The sequence below is a fragment of the Eutrema salsugineum genome, unplaced genomic scaffold (assembly GCF_000478725.1).
Source record: "Eutrema salsugineum unplaced genomic scaffold, Eutsalg1_0 scaffold_4, whole genome shotgun sequence".
NCBI classification, from domain to species: domain Eukaryota; kingdom Viridiplantae; phylum Streptophyta; class Magnoliopsida; order Brassicales; family Brassicaceae; genus Eutrema; species Eutrema salsugineum.
This window is the reverse complement of record NW_006256686.1, coordinates 15,415,172-15,440,373: the sequence shown is the minus strand read 5'-3', so window position 1 is coordinate 15,440,373 and position 25,202 is coordinate 15,415,172. Positions and strand designations below refer to the sequence as shown.

Below are 25,202 nucleotides of genomic sequence, written 5' to 3'. Positions count from 1 at the left end.
GTACTTGCAATACGAACTCCCACCAGAGGACTTCTATTCATGGAGATTCTTTCTGACAGGATATACTAGCTCATTTTATTTGGACTTACTATTGATATCTAATTTTCTCATCATTGATTTTAGGCAGGCATCATGTTATACATCTAGGACATCTTTTTCCTTATTTTTTATACCACTCTTTGTTGTCCTAGATGGCCAGTTCATATTTAGCTGGTACCTTACCCTTAACCCTAAACTTTTATTTTCGAACCTCATGCATCTTCTCTTTAGTTTATATCAACAGATATGTGCAAAAACGCCGGAGAGGGAAAAACGACACAGTTTTCAGTCACTCAAGACAATGACTGAATGGAGTTAAGAAGGAAGAGTATCAACAATCTTTAGCAGCCTCAGAAAGCTCATTTTTAATGGTAATTTTTGTGCATCTCTAGGATTCTATCTAAAGGTGTTTCATTTTCTCTAAAAAAAAAAAATTAGAAAAAAAAAATCGAAAAAGAGGAAGAGAAAGAAAATTGAAAAGGAAAGGAAACAAAAGCCTAAAGAGTCTTAGGTTGTCGAGATTCTTCAGGGCAAAGGCAACAAGTATTTATTTATGGGAGATATAATAACCTAGACAAAAATCGAAGTCTGGGGGAATTATAAGAAGAACTTGGAGAAGAAAATCAGAGATCTTACAGCAAGAAGAACTTGACCGAAAACTGTGGATATCAATTGCTCCATCCTCTCTTGCTGTTTTGCATAATATCCTGCTTCTTCAGAAATTAAGGTAACCCAAAACACTTTACACCTCAACCCTAAAAAGCCCTTTGAATACCTAGACTTGATTGCCTTGTTTATTTTTCTTTTGATGAGAACCACTGAAACTTTTAATGAATGTTAAGAGCTAGTTGACTGGAAGTTAGATCTAAGTGTCTAGATTTTTGCATGACGGATCAACGGACTACTTATGCTTGTATTTTTGGTGAGAACTTTCTAGGCTACACCCAAATTGATGCATTATGATTGATTATAGTCTAGGAGTATGGTTTCTGAGAATTTTGAGTTTCCTATGATTTCAGTTAAAGGCTTTTTCTAGGCTTAGATCTTGCTTTGTTTGAGGACAAACAAAGGTTTAAGTCTGGGGAAGTTGATAACACTGTATTTTGACAACTTTTATGGATCATTTTTAAATACTTTTTATTTATTTTAAGTTTTTTTACTATTATTTTCTAGTATTTGTAGTTTCAAGACTCTTTTCAGGTAATTAAGGCAAAAGGTGTGCATTTTGGAGCAAAAAATCATTTTGGATAAATTCAGGCCCTCAGAAGTTTTACATCCGATGAAGACCTTCTCACCGTCAGATCATCCCCAAAATTGGACTGATTATAAAAGAGACAACTACCTTTCAAGTGCAATTGGTTTGGAGGAAATCCAATGGTTAGATCTCCGGATATCCTTGATGCACTGAAGACATGTTCTGTAGTCTCGCGAAGGAAGCAAGCACAGAATGAAGATTCAACCTCAAATACCAATCCCCGCGGGTCCAGGAGCCACAACCGCGGGGAACACACTCTCGACCGCGGTTACAACTCTCTGGCTGCGGCCAAACCCCAATTTACCGCGGTCAGAAGTCTCGCGACCAGTGCCGACTAAAAGGCTGGCCCATGACCTTGTTTCAAGCCCAATTCGTCTTCTCTTCATAGAAAACCCTAAGGACGACTGGAGAGAGTTGGATACCTATAAATATGTATCTTTGGAGACCTATTTTCGTGTGCCTCAGAATAATCCCTTTTGGGAGCTACCAAATTTAGTTTTTTAGGGTTTGTATGTTCTTATGTTCTTAGTTCTTAGTTTAGGGAGATAGAGATTTTTCTCTTGAACCCTTTTTATGTTCTACCTTTATTTTAATTCAGTTTTTACTCTTATGCATCTTTAAATTTCATTTTTATCTTCTTCATATTAGATTAGTTGTTTAAAGGATTTGAAGAGAAGTTCTTCTCCGAGCCCAGCTCTTAAAATCGAGATGCTTCTTCTTCTTCTCCTTGTCTGTTTTTCTCTACTTCTTTCTTCTTTATTTTCCTATGCACGTCTATTCTATTTACTTTATGCACGTTTTGGAATGATGAGGTATGAGTTTAAACGCTCGATCGAAGGGAATCGACTATGTTCGATAGGGATCTTCGCGAGATAAACCAAAGCCGAATTCTAGAAATCTTTCTTCTAAACTTATACTTAAAGCATGGATCTAGCGTCGCGAACTAGAGACTGATCTAGGTCCTTGGTGTTGCTAAAGTATTCATCCGGGGCTGGATCTAGTTTGAGAAGAGCAGATCAACCATAGGAGTGGAAACCTACCTATGGGCGAGCTGTGAATGTTGACGAGTCTTAAACATAATGCATCTTTTCCCTTCCAGGGCCAGAGTGGAAACCTACTGGTCAGGGTTGCGAGAGATAATTGTCTATAATCACGACAGTGGCGTATTCATACGTCCGTGACTCGAGTTCTAAGAATTTACTAGGATCAATATTAAGAGCTTTCTTCATCCTTTAGATTTATTATCGATTTATTCACTTCTAGTTTTCAAAAACCCTTTTTAAAACCCTTTTCAATCCCTTTTTAATTCAAATCCCTTTTTAAAATACATATATAGAAATCGCACAACTTATCCAAAACCCTTTTTCGTCTTAGACTTCGTTTACTAATTCTGGTTCTAAGGTTCTGCAGGTAAAGCGTGGATTCTCTGTGGATCGACACCCTAAGTACTACAACGTACTACTGTGCAGTTGCAGATATCTAGGGTTATAAATTTAAAACATGAAGCCGCGAAGTCAACCCTAGTAGCATCATTCATGTACAAGAGCCAATTGGGAAAATTGTTTGAAATTTCTGGAAAACCGGCATGGTCTGGTGCGTTTGCTCTCTTCACCCTCACTTGAATGCTTGAAGTATCAAAAGAAAATGAAATTTGGGTGTTTTTCGCTGGTAAACCTATTCGGTTTAGTCTCCGCGAGTTCAAAGTCATGACAGGTCTGCGTTGTGGGAAGTATTCTCCCGCTCCACAGAAGAGAAGAAGGTCCAACGATGGTGACACCTTCTACCATAACCTGTTTGGAGGTGCTAGAGATATCTCGGTTAGAAATGTGTTACAGATGCATCAGAATCGGTCTGTCACGGATAGGCAGACCAGATTGCGATATGCATGTCTTGAATTAGAACGTCCCGAGGTGCTTCTTTGTCTGGGCAAGGGAAACAAAAGCAAGTGAAAAGACAAAAACCTGTTGGAGATCAGAAAGGCTCCAAAGGGAGACAGATTTTATATCTCCAACAAACCCAATCGCCGGATTATAGGTGGTTTTCCAAGCAAAGATCAATTTTGGACGAGGCGTCAGCTGGCGAGGATTTTGTTCGAAAAACCAAGACCGCTTGGGGACCACTTGGTAGCCGATCCGAAGCTTTGCCTCGACTCGGAACTGTTATGGTATAATTTTTCTTCACTAAACTGGTTGTTTTTGTGTTGTTTTTACAGTTCGGAGCATTCTTCCCCCAGTTCCTGACGACCTCTTCGTTGTTCGAGATTCTCTTGCGGCCCAGAGAGTCAATTGGAGGAAGCACTTTACGTTTGAGAGAGTGGAAAGAGCACGAGCCATTTTCGCCGGAGTACCTGTTAGTTCTTCGTCTTCAAATTCTTCAGGGGATACAAGGGAAAAAAATGGTGATCATCACTCTTAGTGACAGAAAGAGGCGTGAAGCAGAAGAGGCTGCAAAACGAGCCGCTGAGGTGGCTCAAACGGATGCCAGGGCTGTCCCTCAAGACGATCCGCCGAGCCGTGAAGGGGAAGGCGCGATCCGCGCTGTGGAGGCGAACGTTGTCGAGGTGACCGAGAAGGAAGTGGCGCCCGAGGTGGAACCGGGAGAGATCATCCCCGAGGCGCCCAAAGATGATTCGGCGGCTCGGAGCAAAACATCTCCTAACTCGGCTATTTTGGCTCTCCCGAAGTCGTCAAGGCCCTCAGCCTCGCATCTACAGAAACACGATGCTGGTCAAAAACGATCAGCCACTGAGAAAGGGAAAGGCGTGGCTGTTCAGAAAGACGAGCCGCCCAAGAAGAAACGCAAGCCGGTGTCTGGTGATCCTACTTCACGCAAACTGGTCGTCGACGACCCGGATGCCTCGGCGGTGATGTTTTCGTGTGTCAACAACGCTAACACGCGTCTTCCTCCTCCCGAGAAGCTGAGGAGACCGAGGTCCTATGGTGCGATGGCACAGCGCGGCACCAAGGTCTGTTCTGTTTATTTTTTTATTTTTTTTTAGTTTTTTATTTTATTTTTTTGTTTCAAATTCTGGCTAAGTGTTTAACACGTACTATTCGTTGCAGTTTGTAGCGGACCTGTCTAAGGTCGAACGTCGTCTGGACGAAGCTCGGAATGAGACCGCGGCGGCAAAGGGGAAGCTGGACGAGGCGATGACCAGGGTGAAAAGGCTGGAAGAGGAGAAGATAGCTCTTCGTGCTGATATAGACAAGGTTTCCGCCTTGGTCATTCGCCTCAAGGAGGCCAGGAGAGCCAAAAGCGCCGAGGTGACATTGCTTAAGAAGCGTATCGAGGCCAAGGATGCCTGGTTTGACGCTAAGGTCAAGCGTGCGAAGAAAGAAGCGAGGCGAGAGTTGACGGCTAAGTTTCAGGAACGCCTTGCCAAGGTGGAGGAAGGTCTAGCCAAACTCGAGAAGGCCAAAACTGATGAGAACGAGCTGGGGCAGATCAAGGGCAACCTTGCTATGATCATCAACCTGAGGAAACCGGACGGCCCAACACTCGCATCCGACGAAGAAGTAAAGCTAAAAAGTTGGGAGAGCGAATACGTCGACGACGAGGTGTATGAGCGCATCGCATCCGAGATCCGAGGTGAGCTAGTCTTCTCGCCCGTGTCGCCAGACTTCATAGACACTAGTTTGGGTAATGAGCCGATCGAAGAGAGAGTGGCCAACTTGGGTGTCGTAGATCCGACCGGATCAAATGCGGGTACGCCGGCCCTTTCGAACCTCCTCGCCGAGCGAGAAACGCAGTCCACAGCTTGACTCTTTCCTTCTTCTCTTGTCTTTTACTTCACGCGTTTTGTACTAAAGGCCTGGATGGCTTTATCCATTTTTCGAACTCTCGTGTTTATGTAATTGGTTCCTTGACGGCTTTATCCACTTGACTATTGTTGTTGTTGTTTTTTTTTTTTATCGGTGGAAAGATTTAGCAGTGGTTATCGTATTCGTCTTTCCCCTTAGTCATTTTTTGGAATCACTGTTTCCGCCTTTGGCGGTTTATAAGCTTTTGAGGAAACTTTTGTTGGAACGAGCTGTTGTCGACTGATTTATTGAGCTGGGCCGAGGGGGCTTTTGTTTGCTTCCCTGGCTGAACCGTTACGAGAGATTGATAGAAAGCTGGACTAAGGGACATGCTGTTACAGATTCTGTTTAAGTCTAAATCCCAAGCTGGGGGTTGAATCTTTAAAGAGATTATCATTCTTTTGTGCCTTCGACCGTAAGTTCCGAGGCGTTTTTGGTTGGATTTAGTTTTGGCTGTTTGAGGCGCTAAGTTCGGAACTCCCGTTGCCGAGGTCCACGTCTTGTGATGATAGCAAAGTTTGATTATAGACCGGCGTTCCCGAGAGGGTGAATGCGTTTGCCGGGTTTTAAGAGTTCCTTTCGGTTTTAGAGAAAGCGATGTAGTCTCGACTTACGATCTCGTGTGCGATGACGAACCGTGGAGACCGATACGTTTTTGGTCTGAAATTTGTATAGCGCGCTTGATTTTAATCCATAGAGGATGTGACTTGCACCCTCGTCCTAGGAAAGGTGGTAAAAGTCCATTTAGAGAACTTTGTGATTGTTGCCTCGTTGTGGCCAGCAACGAGGCGAGGTGTTTGGAATTATGGATCAGAAAGTTTGCCGAAGTGAATGCAAGGACAAGTAAAAGTCTAGGAGAAGTGTACATAAGTGATGAATGAAAACTAGCCGAAGTGACAATGAACGAATTAAAAATCCGAGGTGAACATGAAACAACTAGCTGATTTAAAACGAATGAAAAACTATCCGAAGTGACAATGACCCTAGAGATAGTAGACTCGACGAGCTAAAATTTTAAAGTTAATGAAGGTATGTGTATACGTACCCACTCCCCCCCCCTTTTTAGGAGGGGGGACAGCTGAACCCGTCCGAGGACGGGCTGCCTATGTACCCTTTGCAGGGATAAAGCCGTCCTGTAGTTCATGTTGATCGTGTTGTAGCCTTAGTGATAATACTTCTTTAGGTGCATCGCATTCCACGATCTTGGAATTGCTTTGTCAGTTACCGTCGCAAGTTCGTAGACTCCTGGGCGAACTACTTTTGTAATCTTGTAAGGACTTTCCCAATTTGCTCCAAGCTTTCCTGCATTCCTCTCGGCAGTGTTTTGGAACACACCTTTCGAAGAACGAGCTCTCCTTCTTTAAATCTTCCACTTCGGACATTTTTGTTGTAGTATCTTGCTGTTGCTTGTTGGTAGTTCTTGATTCGGATTAGAGCCTGGTCGCGCCTTTCGTTGACCAGGTCGAGTTCGTCCAGCATCATTAAGTGATTCAAGCCCTCCTGTCCTGGCAGAAGTCTTCGTCGAATACCTGGGAAATCCACCTCGGGGGGAATTACGCACTCCGTTCCATAGACTAGAGCGAATGGAGTTTCTCCAGTAGCTCGGCGCGGAGTTGTTCGATGCGACCAAAGGACTCCTTCGAGCTCGTCTGCCCATCGTCGTTTCTTGGCGTCGAGCCTCTTTTTCAGACCGTCTAGGATTGTCTTGTTGGCTGCTTCGGCTTGTCCATTCCCTTGGGGATATCTTGGCGTAGATTTGCTCAGGCGAATTTTCCATTTCTTGCAGAAAGCTTCGAAGCGAGTTGAGATGAACTGGGATCTGTTATCGGTGACTATCTCATAGGGGACCCCGTGTCGACAGATGATATTTTTCTAGACAAAATGTTCGACTTGAGCGTTGCGTAGGAATCGGCCTCAACCCATTTAGAAAAATAATCCGTAAGGACGAGCAGAAAGCGCTTCTGCTTCGACCGATGTAGAGGCCCGACTATATCCATCGACCATCTCATGAAGGGATAAGGTGACGATATCGACGACAGCAGCTCGGTAGGTTGGTGGATTGTAGGCGCGTGCCGTTGACACTTCTCGCACTTTGCCATAAACTTCTCGCAGTCGTTGGTGGATTGTAGTAGCCGTGCCGTTTTATTTTGATCCGCAAGTGAACTTCCGCTATAATGATTTCTGCACGCTCTGCTGTGCACGTCGTGCATTATCTTTCTCGCCTCCGGTCCCTCGACACATGTCATGAGTGGTCCTGAAAATCTCCATTTGAATACTTCGCCGTCGACGAGGACGTATCGCGCGGCCTGAGCCCTTAATTTTCGGGCTTCCCACTTGTCGGATGGTACTTCTCCACCGGCGATATATATTCGGATGGCTCCGAGCCATTCTTTGTCGCAGCCGTACTCCAGCTCGGCTAGTGGGGGCGTCTTCATCCATAGCGGTTGCTTCACTGTTCTCTGGTTCCTCCTCGGGAGGATGTATCAGCCGAACTCCTTCTACCTCCTCTATGCTTGGACGTTCGATGAATTCGACTGGAATTGTACGACGGAGATCCGGGTCTGAAGTTGAAGCAAGTGCTGCTAAGGCGTCCGCCGAGGTGTTTTCACCTCGAGGTATTCGGGTGAGTTCGAACTCGTCGAACTTTTTCACCAAATCTCATACCACTCTAAGGTAAGCTCCCATTCGTCCATCCTTTGCCTCATATTCTCCGTTGAATTGACATGCTACGAGCAGTGAATCGCAAAAGGCTCTTATCTTTCGAACTCCGATTCCCTGCGCTAGTCGTATGCCATCGATCAGTGCTTCGTATTCTGCTTCGTTGTTCTAGACGTGGAAGTTCAGACGAAAAGACTGCTCCAATATTTCTCCGGTGAGAGAGGTGAGACAGATTCCTATTCCCGAGCCGTGTTTAGACGACGAGCCGTCGACGTGCAGCATCCATACCTCGTCTGGGGTTGGCTCGGTCGTCGCCTCGGTCAGAAGTTCGATGAGAAAATCTGCGAGCACCTGTGATTTCGCAGATGACCTGTTCCGATACTCGATGTCGTACTCGCTCAACTCTATGGCCTATTTGGCGAGCCGCCCAGATTGGCTCGGGCTGTGCAGGATCGAGCGCAGCGGAAGGGTAGCGAGCACAACGATTGAATGTGATTGAAAACATGGACGCAGCTTGCGAGCCGATACTACAACGGCTAGGACGACCTTCTCGATCTGGGGGTAACGGGTCTCGGCATCGGTCAGCATCTGACTGACGTAAAAGATGGGTTTCTGCTCGGATCGCTCTTCTCTTATCAGCACCCCACTCACGGCCGTAGCAGATTCGGCGATGTAGAGGAAGAGGGATTCTCCTTCGACTGGTTTCGCCAGGATCGGCGGGCTCGCCAGATAACTCTTCAACTCCTGGAAAGCTGCTTCACATCGCTCGTCCCACTCAAACTTCTTATTTCCTCGAAGGGTGTCGTAGAAAGGCAGACACTTGTCGGTAGAACGGGAAATGAATCTGTTTAGCGCAGTGACTCTTCCTGTGAGCCTTTGAACTTCTCGCTTCGTTCTTGGAGAGGGCATCTCGATTAATGCCTTGATCTGCTTGGGATTCGCTTCAATGCCTCGGTGAGTCACCAAGTAGCCGAGGAACTCTCCCGAGGTTACCGCGAATCTGCACTTCGCCGGGTTCAGTTTCATGTTGTGTTTGTTCAACTGCTCGAAGCATTCTCGTAGGTGCGTGATATGATCTTTTTCCTCGAGTGATTTGACCAACATATCGTCGATATATACCTCCATGGTTTTCCCGAGCTTATCTGCGAACATTTTATTGACGAGCCGTTGATATGTTGTCCCTGCGTTCTTGAGTCCGAACGGCATGACTTTGTAGCAGTATAACCTGCGATCGGTTATGAACGCCGTTTTTTCCCGGTCATCGGGATGCATCAGGATCTGGTTGTAACCAGAAAACGCATCCATAAACGTTAACAACCTATTTCCCGCAGTGGCTTCGACGAGCCGGTCGATGTGTGGTAGAGGGAAACTGTCTTTGGGCACGCCTTGTTGAGATCAGTGAAATCTACACAGACCCGCCACTTGCCGTTCTTCTTCTTCACAACCATTGGATTCGCAAGCCAGTCCGGTTATTTTGCCTCGGCAATTGATCCTACTTTGAGCAATCTTTCCACTTTGTCGTTAACTGCTTTGGCTCGTTCGGGTCCGAGCTTCCTCCTTTTTTGCTTGATTGGTTTGAAGGTTTGGTCCACGTTTATGCCTGGCATATCCTCCGCTGTCCAGGCAAAAGTGTTGATATTCTCCTTGAGGAGGGAAAGAAGCTTGCTTCTCAGAGGTTCTTCTAGCTTAGTTCCGATCTCGATGCGTCATTCTGGACACGCTTCGTCGATGCACACCGAGTCCACCGCATCGCATACCGGCTCGGTGCACGTTTCGCGGCTCTCCGCGATCTGTAATTGCTATAAGAGTTTCGAGAGCTCGTTTGCAGGCTCTCGGTCCGTCTTCAGCTTTTTGCGATCTACGTCTACTCATGCATCTATGACGGGGTTCCTCAACTTGTGCTCTGCCAAGAAACACATTCGCGACTCCTTTCTGATTTCCCCAAATCGTTTTGATGCCTGCTGGATTTGGGAATTTGAGGCAGAAGTGATAGGTGGAAGGGACCACCCTCATCGCATTGATCCATGGAGTTCCCATAATCACATTGTAGATTGTTGGGTGATCGGTGACGCAGAATTTGACGATCCTAGTGATTATGCCAGCTACGACAGGGAGCCTAATTGTGCCCATAGTCATTGTTGTTTCTTCTGAAAATCCGGTCAGAGGTTTGGGGATCGCCGTCACCTCGGAGAGATCAATTCCCATCCTTCTGAGTGTCTCCCTGAAAATGACATCTACCGAGCTCCCGGTATCGATGAGTACTCTTGGTACATCGTGGTCTCTGATTGTCAATTCAATCACTAGTGCATCGTTGTGTGGTCTATATATCCCTGCCGTTTCCTCTTCGGCGAAGGAGATCACCGTGTTTGGAATATCGGTCGGTTCTGTCCAATTTTCCTTTGCTTCGGCTCGGCGCTGATAAGACTTAATGGAAGACACCGTGTCTTGGTAATATTGGGATCCACTCATGATCATGTTGATTCTTTGTCTCGGCTCAGGTCGTTCTTCGGGTTCACCTCTCCTGTTGCGCTTGGTGTTATCGCCTCGTCGGGGAGAATTTGCGGGTTCTGCCGTGCCGCTCGGCTCGGTTCCCTCTTTTGGCTCATTAGGGACGAGGTCTTTAAGATTCACCGCGCTCTGGAGCTCTCCCGCCGTCATCTTAGCCGCAAGTTTGGCTCCTAGAGTTCAACATTGTGCCGTCGAATGCCCATAGATCTGGTGATGCTCACATAATGCCTTTTCGTCGTAGTTGGTGGGTCTTCTTACCCAAGTGTTGCTGCGCGGCTCTCCTCTTCCGCGTCCAACGCCTACTTGGTAGTTGTGGGCACCTCCGCTTCTTGGTTCTTCCAAGCTCTGCGTTGTTGCGTTGTTTGATGGATTCCCTTTCTTCGAGGGGCGTGTCAAAATTGAGCTCCGGATCGCTGCTTTCGTTGCTTCGTACTGCTCGTCCAGATTTTTCATCTCTTCTTCGTTTACGACGAAGTCTGACGACCGGTGCAAGGCATCTTGAATCGTTTATGGCGTGTTGAGGGTCATTTCCCGTCGGAATTCGGATTTGTACCACAAGGACCGCTTCAGAGCCTTGTGTGCAGCCTTGTCGCTTATTCCTTCTACTTTGGATACGATCGCCTTGAACCTTGCCATGTAATCCTGAAGCAGTTCATTCGGTCCTTGGGATAGCGTCCACAGGTCGGCATCAGAAGTTCCTCTATCCATGAACATCGAATATTGCTTAAGGAACAAAGCGGAGAGCTGTTGGAAACTGCCGATTGAATTGCACTCCTGTCTCGAAAACCATTCGAGTGCGGCTCCCTTGAGATGTTCTACGAAGAGTAGGCAATATCCGTCATCTACTGCCCGCTCGGTCAGGTTGGCAGCGTTCCTTGTGAAAGCTCGTCCCATTGCTATCCGAAACGCTGTGATATGTGCCTTCGGGTCGGTCGTTCCTTCGTAGAGTGGGATTCTCACCTTCCCGGGCTCGGGAATCCTAGCCTCCATGATTCTTGCCGTGAATGGTGTTCTCTGGGTCTCTTAAAGCATTCGATCGATCTCGGGCGTGGCACTCGTCGCGTTATGCACTCGAGACTTCATGGCGCGTATCTCGGACACTGTCCGAGCCATTGAGGCTCGCAGCTCTTTGATTTCGAGGGTTTGTGCGTGAGTCATTCCCTTTGATTGGCGAAGTCGCTCCCGCTCTTCTCTCCTCGGCTCGTCTTCGCGCTCTGCCTACTCGATCCTTTGGAGGTTTTCCTCTTCTTCAGTCGGGTTGTCGCCGCGAGCCGGGTCGGTGACTTCATCAGTCCAAATGCCGTTTAGTGCCTAGGCGAGTTCTTCTTGGCTTATTCGCCGAGCCGAGCCGTTTTGTTGCGAGTTCGTGGTTCTGTCGTTTTGTTGGGCGTCAACGTCGATCGCGTCGTTCTCTTCTTCGTCGGCTCGTCGCCTTGAGTTCCGACGGAGTGGAGGCGGCTCGGTCATATTGATTCGGGTTGCTGCGGGAGTCTGTTCGCCGAGAGGACGAAACATTAGTGGAGCCAAGGGGTTTCTTGTGCCGCTACCCGAGGCTTCTGCAGGCGTTGAGAAATCAAAACGTCTTCGGACTCTATCCATCGGATCGGAGATTCCGGCTCTCCAAGTCGGGTGTCGTCACTCGGCCGTCATTGCGTCGAGCCTTTCCGTAATCGCCTCGTTTCTTTTGTCCTGCTCGTCGATCTTCTTCATCAATGCAGCCATCATGTTTCACATCTCCTCTTGGGTTTCAGTTGTCGCCGTTGTTGTGCCCGATGCTGGAGCGTCCTTCTCCGCGCCGTTGTCGTTGTTGTTGTTGTTGTTATCGTCGAGGGTGTTGCTCGCCATGTTCTTCCGATCTTAAAGTCTTGTCGATTTAGAGTAAGAAAGTTTCGATTCCCCTCAGACAGCGCCAAATTGTGTGAGCCAAAACTCGCACAACCAAAAATTTGTTAAGGAAAAATTAAGGGATCCGAAATTTCTAGGGTTTATCGCAAGAACAGTAAGATCAAAAGAAGGTTTTTTGCTGGAAAAGTGTTTAGGTCTTATTGCTCTCGAGTTGTGAAAAGTTACATAATGAATCGCATACATCGGCTATTTATATTGATTCTCTAAACCGCCTAGCCAAGAATCTCGGGAGAGATTTTCGGAATATTTCCTTATCGCTTCGCGTAGCCACCGTCACGATACTTCGCCTAGGGTTTTTATGGGCTTTCATCCTTTAAGGTTTCGGTTCGGCCCAATTGTGGAAGAAAGTGGCTCGGCCCATTCTCCTTCTTACGCAGCTCGGCACATTCTCCTTTTCACACAGCTCGGTCCGTATCACCTTGCGGCTCGATCCATGCTGCTTCAAGGGCTCGACCCACAGTCATTGCAGGGCTCGGCCCATCCTGCTTTATGGATGGGCTCGGCTTGCTTCTTCACATAGCTCGGGTTCGTCGACATCTTCCGACACTTAGTCATTTTGAAATGGTTAATTCAGCTAGGGTGGAAACCGACCCCAACAATAACTCTACTCAGTTAGAGTCACTTGATCATGAGGTCAGTATAATTATTTAAGATTCTCTAAACACTTTTATATTTGCCAATTTTTACTTAGTTGAATATTTTGCGGTTGTAGTGTTCTGATGTTCTCCAAACGGGTGATGCTAAAGATGATGAAATTCAGAGCGGCAAGGTTATCATGGATAATGCTCCTCTAAACAACGATGGAGACCACGACAATGAGCTGGATCGTCCAAGGAAAAGCAAGCGTACGAAATTTGCCTCCACCAAAATCGACAACCGGTATATCTGTGAAAAGGGGTTTAAGAGGAAAGTCCATGGACATTCACCGATAACTGGGCGTAACGACGGTGTCGCTGAAGAGTATGAGGAGTTGATGAAAACTTTGAAAAGGCAATTACGTATTTGAGTTCCTGCTAACATGTTTAGCGTCCCATGATATGTTCATAATTTGCATCATTTAGGTTGTATAATTCATTCCAAATCATGTTTTATTTCATGAATTTTAGGCTTTTAGGTGTTGTTTTAGGGCCTAGGGGTTGCATTAGGTCCCAATGAGTCTTTGCATGGTTTGGAGTGTTTATCAGGTGTATTTGGAGCTATTTGGAGCTGAAAAGGTGAAACCGGGAAAAGAAATGGTGATCAGAGCTTTAAAATTGGTGAAAACAGCATTTTGGAGGTTCTCGGCGCTGGCATGTACTGCAGGAAGCTTTTTCTCGGCAATTTTCATAAACCGCGGGTGGATTTCTCGGCCAAAACACGTGCCGGCTGTTCAAGTTTCTCGGCCAAAATTCTTGGGTGCAGATACATTTCCGAAATCGCGTCACCGGAAGGTCTTGCCGGCCGATTCAGTCTTTGGGTTCTTCAGCAAAGATCAAGAAAATTGAGTCTAGATTTCAGAACAGCTGGAATTGATGAATTTGGAGCAGCGAGATGAAACATAAGCCCACCGGAAGACAGACTTATTTCGCATCCTTTCCGGAGCAACGCCGAGACGAGTTAAAGAATGCCGATCCGGGGAAACGTCCAGTCTGATTCAGCTTACAGGGCCTTCAAAAAACTTGGATATGATCGAGTCACGCTCCCATAACAGGTCGAAGCGTTGGATTTGGACTCGTGAGCTGAGAGTTAGGCTCACCGGAAGACACACCTGTCTCACGACAGTTTCAAGACCGATCTGATGAGTCACAAAGATTGCGTGGGAAGATGCTTTTCCAGTATGATTCAGTTGCCGGGGCTTTCACCAAGATTCAAGGTCTTTGAGTGCTCTTTCCATAACGTCTGAGATCATCCAGGTTGGAGCTGTGTGCTGAAAGATACCGTCTCCGGAGTGAACACTTGTCCAAGAGCTTCTTTTTGATCGTTTCAATGCGCTGCAGAGATGAGCCGTCCAGGGAACCTTCCACTTCCCAAGCTCTGAAGGTTTATTCATCAAAGTTCGGGATATTTGAGTGATCTTTTCACTGATCTTGGAATCATGACATTTGGATCCATATCCTGGAAGTTACGCTCCCCTGAATGCGAAGTGGTCCGAGTTTGACTTAGGCATGCGAGTTGGCCGAGCAGCGAAATGAACCGCAGAAAGACTCGTGGTTTACACCTACTTGGGCCTGCGAATTGGAACTAAAGGAGGACCAACTCGCACACATATTTTCTCAAGAATGCGTTTTGGTTGTGCGAGTTGAAGAGAAGAAAGTCTGAACAGCACAAACACTCGCAGTTTACACCTAGATAGGCATGCGGCTAGGGCTGAAGGATTTAAGGTGCACAAGGCTGTTTCTAGTTTAGACATTTCTCCACCCACAAGGTATTTGATGGAATGCCTGAATGAACTAACTTAAGGGTTTATGTTTTAAATGCCATGGGAATGTTTGTTTGAAGCATTAATGACATATTATAACTGTCTATTAATGCATATTAATCATCATTACCACTAATGAGAGTTAGGTTTGAATGCTGATTAGTATAGTGATCATTGTCTTGGGAAAGAAATGGTCTTGTTTTGAGTTCTAAGTTGATTGGAATTTGAGATCATGTGATGCTTGCTTTATCTTTCTGTATAAGATTCAGTCTTTCTTAGCTGTTAACATGATGCACAAAGAGGCTGTTTGGTCATATTAGACATTTGAACCTTAAGCTTGTTAATTGCTTATTCACTAATGGGAATTAGTCTTGATTAAGTAATTTGCAAAAGGATTTCTGTCATGATAATGAATTAATCTGAATTGGAAGTCTAGACTAACGAATTGCAAGTGTTGCATTGTTTTCTTAGCATCATGAATTAAGCATTGAAAGCACCCTGATCAATGATCACATCTAGAGGTTTAGCTTTCTCTTATTTTGAATTTGAGTCTTTGTTTTGTTTGTCTAGTTTGCTAGTTTAATTCTTAATTACTGCTTGTTCTTGTTTGTTTGATGTTTTTAGATCACTTGATCACAAAGCTGTTTCTTTAGACTTAGATTAAGATAAACGCTCATAGTCTTAGTGCCTAGATAATCTCCTTTTTGATTGACCCTCAAGTGCTACAACACAAGAGGTTAATTGACCTTAGTAGGCCAAAAAAAAACATGTTATCAATTTGGCGCCGTTGCCAATTGGAGAGTTTATTCTAGCATTAGGACTTTGGATCTTCTTGAGATCAAGTCATTTTATTTTGTTTTACTGATTACCTTTCAAGTGCTGTCTTTGTTTTCAGGTGTATGAACACAATAAGTCAAGCAAGGAGACAAAGAGAAAGAGCTGAGCACATTGAGAGGTTGGGTATGGATCAAGGGCAATAGGCTCATGGTGGTAATGGAAACCACCAGGCTCAGCAAGAGGGTCCAGCACCACGTCCAAGAATAGTTGTGGGAGCTGGTGATGAGGCCAATATTCAGGGTCAGAGATATGGGATTCAAGCTCCTACACCTGAAAACGATTTTGAGATCAAATCTGGCTTGATCAACATGGTGCAATCAAACAGGTTCCATGGCTTGGCATTAGAAGACCCATTAAATCACATTGACAACTTTGATAGAGTTTGTGATCTAACTAAGATGAATGGAGTGAGTGAGGACAGTTTCAAGTTGAGGCTATTCCCTTTTTCTCTAGGAGACAAAGCTCATCAGTGGGAAAAGTCTCTACCTCAAGGATCAGTCACAACATGGGAGCAATGCAAAAGAGCATTTCTAACAAAGTTTTTCTCTTCATCAAGAAAAGCAAGGTTAAGAAATGAAATCTCAAGTTTTATTCAGAAGAACCATGAATCCTTTTGTGAGGCTTGGGAAAGATTTAGAGGGTATACCATGCAATGCCCTCACCATGGGTTCTCAGATGCTCAGCTGCTAAGTACCTTCTACAGAGGTGCTTTACCAAAGGTCAGAATACTCTTGGACACAGCTTCAAATGGTAATTTCATGACCAAGGAAGTCAATGATGCCATGACCCTTGTGGAGAATGTAGCTCAGAGTGATGAGCTTTATGGATCAGACTTTGACATGAATTCAAGAGGTGCTGTGTGTGCTGAAGAGGAAAGGACAAGGAAAGACATCTGGTCTCTCAATGAGAAGCTAGATAAACTTCTCCTAGCTTCTCATAAGTCAGTCAACTTGGTCAGAGATGTGAATCATGTGTTTCAAGACACATTTTAAGGGGAAGACATCACAGCTGAGGTAAACTTTGTAGGTGGACAACAAGGTTACCAAAAAGGCTTTATCTACTACAAGAATCACCCCACCCAGAACTTTCACTCTCACATCAACCAGTGCCCACACCATGGGTTCAGTGAGGCTTCACTTCTCAGCACACTTTATAGAGGGGCTCTTCCCAAGATTAGGAACCAGCTGGACACTGCCTCCAATGGAAACTTTATGGGAAAGGAGATTCATGCTGCTTTAGAGCTGGTTGAGAACTTAGCAATGAGCAATGATACATATGGAGAAGACTTTGATAGAGCCAATAGGAGTAAGAGTTCAAGCAGGGATCAAAGGTATGAGAAAGACTTTAAAACACTTGAAAGCAAGCTGGACAAAGTGTTATTGGCAACACAAAAACCAATGCACTTTGTAGGAGAGTATGAGGAACCTTCTCAATGCTTTGAGAACATCAGCGAAGAGGGTCTTACTCAGGAGGAGCTTAACTATATTGGGAATCAGAGGTTCCAAAGATATCAGTATGGCAATGCCAATCAGAACCTCTCTTACAGGAATCCCAATGTAGCAAACCCACAAGACCAAGTCTACCCTACTTCTCAAGCTCCACAGAATTTTGTTCCCAAGAACAACTTTCAAGGATCTTTCCAACCAAAGAATCAGTTTGCTCAGAATCAGGGTTTCAGTCAACAACAGCAACCATTTCAGGGTTCTGGTTTCAGTTCACAGCAACAGCCAAAGGCACCACCAGGGTTTGGTCCACCACAGTTCCAACAGCAAGCGCCGACTCAACATCAGTTCCAGTCAGCACCTGTTCACCAGCAGCCACATATGAGGTCAGATATGGTTGGGATTCTGCAACAGCTGCTTCAGGGTCAACAAGTGTTTGCAAGCCAGTATGCATCAATGCAGCAGGACATAAAGGAATTGAAGCAGAATCAGGCATCTAGCTCAAGGAGCCAAGGCCAACTACCTGGTAAGCCTGAACCCAATCCCAAGGAATATGCTAAAGCCATCACACTGAGGAGTGGCAAAGAGCTACCTGGTATTGAGCACAACAATATGATCATTGAGGACAATGATCAAACTGAGAGGGAGGCAGCCTTAAAAGATGATCAAGTTGCTGAAAGGTCAAGGAAGAAAAGGGTAAAGAGGTGGAAAAGGAACCTGAACCAGAAAAGATATATGTCCCACCACCTCTATACCAACCCAAGCTCCCATTTCCAGGGAGATTCAACAAGTAGCTTGTAGACAAGGCCAGAGCTGTATTTGAGAAGTCTCTCAATGAGACACTACTCACAATGCCTCTCATTGATGCATTTCTAATGATGCCAAAGATGGGTAAGTTCTTAAAGGATGCTATTCTGAACAAGACTAAAGAGCTTCAAGGTATGGTACTGAGTCATGAATGCAGTGCAATCATTCAGAAAAAGTCCATTCCAAGAAAGCTGACTGATCCAGGGAGTTTCACACTCCCTTGTGCCATAGGGCCTCTTCTATTTTCTGGATGCCTTTGTGATCTGGGAGCATCTGTCAGCTTGATGCCATTCTCCATAGCAAAGAAGCTTGGGTTTAGAGTGTTCAAACCTGCTAGGATCTCTCTTGTCCTTGCAGAAAGATCAGTTAGGTTACCTGTTGGGATGTTGGAAGATCTGCCTGTCAAGATAGGTGGTTTTGAGGTTCCAACTGATTTTGTTGTGCTAGAGATGGATGAGGAACCAGTTGATCCTCTTATTTTGGGCAGGCCATTCTTGGCCACAGCAGGGGCAATTATTGATGTGAGAGGTGGCATCATAGAGCTTCAACTTGGGTCTGAGAGACTTAAGTTTGATGTTAATGAGATGATGAAGAAGCCCACCATAGAGGAACAATGCTTCTATGTAGAGACAATGGATCAGCTGGCTGATGAGTTGCTTGAGGAACTGAATACTGATGATCCTCTTCAAGTTGCTTTGAACAAAGAACAAGGAGACCATGGGTTATTAGCAGAAGAAAGTGAAGGATACAAACTGTATTTGGACAATGCAAGAGAACTTGGTCCTGAGACAAGGTTTTTGGAACAGGAACAAGGTGACCCTGAGGTCTTGGATATCAGAAGCTCAAACACAAGCCAGGGAACAGTCCAAGCAGTCATGGCCGTGAGTTCTAAGGTGAAGGAACATGCTGGGCCGTGTGAGCAAGACAGCTTCAGTGCTGATTGGGATGAGTCTAAGGCACCTCAGCTGGAACTCAAACCGCTTCCCAAGGGGCTCAGGTATGCTTTCTTAGGTCTCAATGAGTCTTATCCTGTCATTATCAATGATATGCTGTTAGAGGACCAAGAGCATAGGTTGTTAGAAGAGTTGAGGAAACATAGAAGAGCTATTGGCTACTCTATGGATGACATTAAGGGTATCTCACCCTCCCTATGCACTCATAGGATTCACTTAGAAGAAGAGTCAATGTCATCCATAGAGCACCAAAGGCGCCTCAATCCCAACTTAAAAGAGGTAGTGAAGAAAGAGATCCTCAAACTCCTAGAGGCTGGGATAATTTACCCAATCTCAGACTCTAGATGGGTTTCACCAGTCCATGTGGTGCCCAAAAAGGGGGGAATGACAGTAATAAGAAATGAGAAGGATGAGCTGATAGCTACTAGGACTATAATGATAACTTAGAGTTTTCAAGGCTCTAAATGAGGGGTTATCAATCCCTTTTGTCACTTTGCAGTACAAAGGGTATCAATCCATCATGTGTAGACGCTAAGATGCAGTATCAGTTCTTGATTCAAGCCAAAATGAGTGAGGTTTTGATGATAAATGACAACTAAGAACTTAAAACAAGAATTAGAGCTAATGATCAATTTAAACAAGCAAGTGAGTAAGCTAAATGAGATGAGAATGTATGTATGATGATGAGAAAGGTCTTAGACATGATAGTGGATTAGGGTGCCTTTAGTGCTAAACTAGTGAGCTAATGAATCATGTGATCAAGCAAACCATTCAACTTAAACATCATTAATTAAGCTAATCCTCTCATGAAGGTGTTAACTTCTATGCTAAAACAGTTTCTAACCTAATCATCATTAGTGAAACATGAATCAACAAGCATTAAGAACTAGTTTAATCTGTCATTTAAGCATATAAACAATCATTCCCATGATGAATAATACTTAAACCTCTAACAACACTTTTGGTGCATGAATGCTTTAAGAACCAGTTTAATCTGTCATTAAACACTTTTGGTGCATGAAATGCCCAGAATCTAGACCACATTTGATGTGTATGGATCTAGCATTAAAAACAGGTTGTAGAGAATGAAATATGAATGATCTAACCCCTAAGCTCACTAATCTACCACCTAAGCACCCTAATCTACATATCTAAGACCTTAATATGGGGATTACTCACTAATCATGCTAATCTCTCTTAAACCTTTGCAAGTTGAGAAGATTGGCATGATTAATGATGAGAAAGGTAGATTGAGAAGATAGATAATGATGGATTTGCAGCTTTTAAACACAAGATCTCTCAAACTCTCTTGATTAAAACGCCCAAAATCTGATATTTCTCTTCAAAAGGAGTTTTCTTACACAAAAGAGGCAAAGAGATTATGGAATAAAGCTTATGTCCTTGGGATAAAACCCTAAAAACTATATATAAGTCTTTCAAACGGACCGGGTCAGCCCGGAACAAACCGGGTCCTGACCCGACTTTAATAGATAAAATGACGAGTGTGCGAGTTAGTCAGGAGCCTCTCAAGTCGCATGCCCAAGTCGCACAGCCAAAGAAGCAGTCTTGTGAGCCTTAAGTCTTTTAGTCTCAGCCGCATGCCCATCTAGGTGTGTTCTGCGAGTCTTTTGTGGGATTCAGCCTTCTTCCTCTTCAACTCGCATGACCAAGACGAAATCTGGGGAGAATATGTGTGCGACTTGGTCCTCCTTTAGTCCCAAGTCGCATGCCTAACTCGCACAGCCAAAGAAAGAAGCTTGAACGAGATAAAACCCATGTAAGCTCAGCCGCATTACTCTCTCGGTGTGATTTGCGAACCTTCATGCGTCTCAGTTCTATTTGCTCCTTAACTCGCACGACCATGTAGCAGGGGCCTTCAGAAATATGTGCGGAATGGTCTTCATTACTCCCAAGTCGTATGCTCAAGTTGGTGTAAATTGCGAGTCTTCATGCGGCTCAGTTCCAAGCTTGGCCAACTCGCATGCTCAAGTCGCACGGTTGTGGACTTAGTATTTTTCTTGCTCGGGAACCTTAGACCTTACCCAGTGATACCTTACTCGCACATCTCAACACGCAGCTCAACCCCTAGGCATTAATCTCCAGGCATTGCGAGTTAACCGAGTCGCACGACTATCTCGCAGGCTGCAGGTCTCCTTGGACCACTTCACATTCGTGGGAGAGTAACTCCCAGATACTGGTCCAAATGGTGCGATTCTAACTTCAGTGGACAGAATACTCAGACATCTTCAACTTTGGTGAAGGACTCTTTGGTGCTTGGGAAGTGGAAGGTTCCCTGGAGGGCTCATCTTCGCAGTGCACTGACACGGTCAGAAAGAGGCTTCTAGACATGCGTCCATTCCAGAAACGTTATCTTCTTGCTCATAGCTCCAAATTGAATGATCTCAAACGTTCTAGAAAAAGGACTCAAATATCTCGGATCTTGCTGAAGGCCCTGTAGACTGAATCGGTTTGGAAGTGCATCGTCCTTGGCATTCTTCGGAGCTCATCGGGTCGGTCCAAAATGGCAGCGAGACAGGCGTGCCTTCCGACGAGCTTAACTCTCTGCTCACGGCTCCAAATCATATGATCCCACCTGCTGTGCAACCATGATCCAATCCTCTCCAACTTTGATGAAGCACCCGACAGCTGAATCGACCGGAGAGACCTTCGGGTAACACGATTTCTGAGATGTGTCTTCACCCGGAAATTTTGGCCGAGAAACCTTAGCAGCGGTACGCGTTTTGGCCGAGGGGCTCACTCGCGGTACATGAAAATCTGATAACTAAGGGTTTTAAGGCCATAATAAGGGTTATCAATCCCTTATGTCACTTGTAGTACAAAGGGTGTCAATCCATATGTGTGGTAGTTAGGCACTAGTTTATGTGATAAGCTCTTAAGTCAAGTGATCAAAGATGAGTTTTGGTGTGAACAAAGTAACAAGAAAGCATAAACAAGGAACAAACAAGCAATGATTAATGAACTAAACAAAGCAAGCAAGCTCAACAAGAATGTGGTGATTAAGCAAATGATAAAAGCTAAACCTCTAGATGTGATCATTGATTAGGGTGCTGTAGATATCAATTCATGATGCTAAGAACAATAATGCAATGCAAGTTACTCTTTAGTCTAGACTTCAAAAGCAGATTAATTCATTCCCATGACAATAATCCCTTTGCTAATCACTTAATCAAGTCTAACAACCATTAGATATAATCAAGCAATTAACAAGCATAATGCATAAAGCCTAATAAGTGACCAAAAAATCTCTCAGCCAAGAAGACTGAATCTTACACAGAAAGACATAGCAAGCAATCACATGATCTCAAACATTTCAACTTAGAACTCTAATCTAGACTAATCCTCTCATGAAGGCATTAATCTCTACACTAATCCACTTTCAAACCAAATCATCATTTGTGAAATATGAATCAATGAGCATTAAGAAACAGTTCTAATATGTCATTCATGCATTTAACAAATCATTCCCATGATGAAAAAGGCATAAACCCTTAAGTTAGCTCATTCAGGCATTTCATCAAACACCTTGTGGGTGGAGAAATGCCTAAGTTCTAGATCAAGCTTATAATAAGAGATCTAGCATTAAGAGCAGCTAACTAAGGAAATGAAATGAGAATCTAGACCCTAAACATCACAAATCAAACATCTAAGCACCCTAATCTACACACCTAGAAGCTTAAAAGATGACTACTCACTAATCATGAAGAACACATCTAATCTTTTGCAAGAGATGATGTTAATCATGATTAGAAGCAGAAATGAGATGATGAGATGATAAGAAACAGACTTAGATTGATTAAACCCTTCAGATATATCTTAACAAACTCGTTTTAATACAAAAGGGGAAAGAAAATTAGAGAGAAACTAAGATAGAAGATAAGATATTAGGGTTTTCTCCAAAAAGCTATATATACTAGGTGCTAATGGACCGGGTCAGCCCAAGAAAAACTGGATCCTTACCCGGCCTTGATGGATAGTGGTATGGTTTGCCACGGTCAGATGATGCTTGGCCAGACCGTGGCAACCAGATAGTGTCAAAGTTCTTGGACAGATTCTTCATGATCAAGGTTGCCATGGCTTGATTTACACCATGTCTAGTGGCCGTGTCTCTTCTTTTCTGGGTTTGGGTGATGAACTTCTTGGATTTCCATGGTCTAGTAGCTCTTGGTCAAGCCATGGCAAGTGGTCGTGTCAAACGCCGAAGAAGTGTACAAAGTTGCCACGGCCAAGTCCTAGGCCGTGGCATGGAAACCGTGTCAAGTGCCGAATGTTTGTAAAATCCTTCCCGGCCAAATGTTACTTTGCCACGGTCAAGTGTATACCGTGGCATGAAGATCTTGTCAAACGCCGAAGGACTGCAATTAAGTGCCACGGTCAGGTGTGGACCGTGGCATTCCATCGTGGCATCTTTCCCCTAGCTCGCATCGTTCAGGGCTCCTCGGACCACTTCGCGTTCATGGAAGCGTAACTTCCGGTTTCAGAGGATAGAGGACTCATATATCTTCAACTTTGGTGAAGGAATCTTTGGTGCTTGGGAATTAGAAGGTTTCCTGGAGGGCTCATCTTCGCAGTGCATTTACACGATCAGAGAAGGGCGTCTAGACATGTGTCCATTCCGGAGACGTTATCTTCTAGCTCATAGCTCCGAATTGAATGATCTCGGACGTTCTGGAAAGAGGACTCAATTATATCGGATTCGGATGAAGGCCCCGTAAACTTAATCGGTCTGGAAGTGCACCGTCCTTCGCATTCTTCGGAGCTCATCGGCTTGATCCAAAACGGCAGCGAGACAGGAGTTTCTTCCGACGAGCTTAACTTTCTGCTCACGCCTTCGAATCCTATGATTCTACTTGCTATGGAACCATGATCCAATCTTCTCCAACTTCGATGAAGCCCCCGACAGCTGAATCGGACCGGAAGGTTCCCCGGACAGGCGATCATTAAGGAGTATCGGATTGCTCCGGAATGGATGCGAGAGAGGTCTGTCTTCCGGTGACCGTATCTTTCAGCTCAGTGCTCCAAATGCCCTGATTCAACCTGTCCTGGGTGCTTGACTCAATTATCTCCAACTTTTCTGAAGACCTTGTAAGCTGAATCGGCCGGCAAGAGCTTCCGGTGACGCGATTTCGGAAATGTATCTGCACCCAGGATTTTTGGCCGAGAGATTTGACCGCGGTACGTGTTTTTGGCCGAGAAAGCTACCCGCGGGAAGGATTTTGGCCGAGAATCTTCGGCCATCAGTACTTCATTTTGCCGAGAAACCCAAAATTGCTCCTTTTCACCATTTTTGATAAGTTCAACTCCATTTCTTCATCTGAATCACATCCTCCACTCCAAATAAACTCCAAAAGCACCTGTTTAACACTCCAAAACATGCAAAACTCTCTTGGACCTAATGCAATCTCCTAAGTCCTAAAACTATGCCTAAAGACCTAAAATGCATGCAAATGAGACATGATTTGGACTAGAATATGTACATTAAATGATGCAATTTATGAATATATCAACTCCCCCACACTTATCCTTTGCTTGTCCTCAAGCAAAAGGAACAAATGAGAGGAAAATGTTGAATGCATTGGGAGCTCATTTTTCCTTTGAAAGAGAGAAGTGACCATTAAGAGAATTCAAGTTCATGCTCAATATGCAATGCAGGACCATACTCTGATGTATCAACTCAACAGTAATCTCCACAAGTTCTCTTATTCCTCAACTATTTGACATTCATTAAGCTCTTTACCAAGTGGATCAAATGATGCAATGTTCAAACAAGCAAAGTTTGGCTAGGGTGAGGTAATGAGACTAAAATGATCTCATCAGCGCCTGAGTGGGTTCAATGCAGCAAGGGGATCTCTCTATGAATGATCAAACTTTGGCAGAATGCTAAAGGTAAAAAGCAACCTATGCATACAAGGGCAAGGACTCATCCCACCCCACACTCTACTCAAAGTTTTCTCACTTGCTCAACCTCTCAAGAACCTCACTTTCCACACTCAATTTCCTCTCACTAGGGGACTCACTTTTCGTTTTCACACTCAAGTCTCGGAGTTCAAACTTTACATAGCTCTTTTTCACTTTCTTTTGTAACTTCTAGCCTCTTTTTCTTTTCAAAACACTAGAGCTCACTTTCTTTGACTCAAAACTCCAAGACTGATTTCTTTTCTTTTTCTATCCCCTAGTTCTCACCATTCTCCTTTTATTTCCACTCATCTCTCCTTTTTCCACTCACCAACAAGTATTCCCCCACACTTAGTTCTCACCAAATCTCTCAGCTCCTTGATGATGGAACTTAACACTCAATGAGACTTGCCCTTGTCGCTCTAAACCTAACACTTTCTGCTAAGTTTGATCCAAGGTGGCCTTTCAATCACACACAAACATTTGGCTTGAAGGAAGGATGGGTTCAAGGTGAAGGAAACAAATCCAGATGTGGACTCAGCTATTTGAGCTAAGGAAGAGGGTGGTAAAAACAGGATTCTATCTCAAATATGTATATAGGTATCCACAAGCTTATTCAAACAATGCATCACAAGATAATTTCAAGTCAAGTTCAAGGTTTTCACTTATTAGAGTTGAGTTCAATTC

At 44.6% G+C, this 25,202-nt stretch overlaps 1 non-coding gene across 1 annotated transcript; it reads right to left on the bottom strand.

The window, feature by feature from the left end:
- Positions 1–15,963: 15,963 nt before the first annotated feature.
- On the bottom strand, positions 15,964–16,070 carry LOC112084899. Its single transcript, XR_002898555.1, has one exon. It is a non-coding gene; the product is annotated as a small nucleolar RNA R71 (small nucleolar RNA).
- Between the last annotated feature and the right edge of the window lie 9,132 nt (positions 16,071–25,202).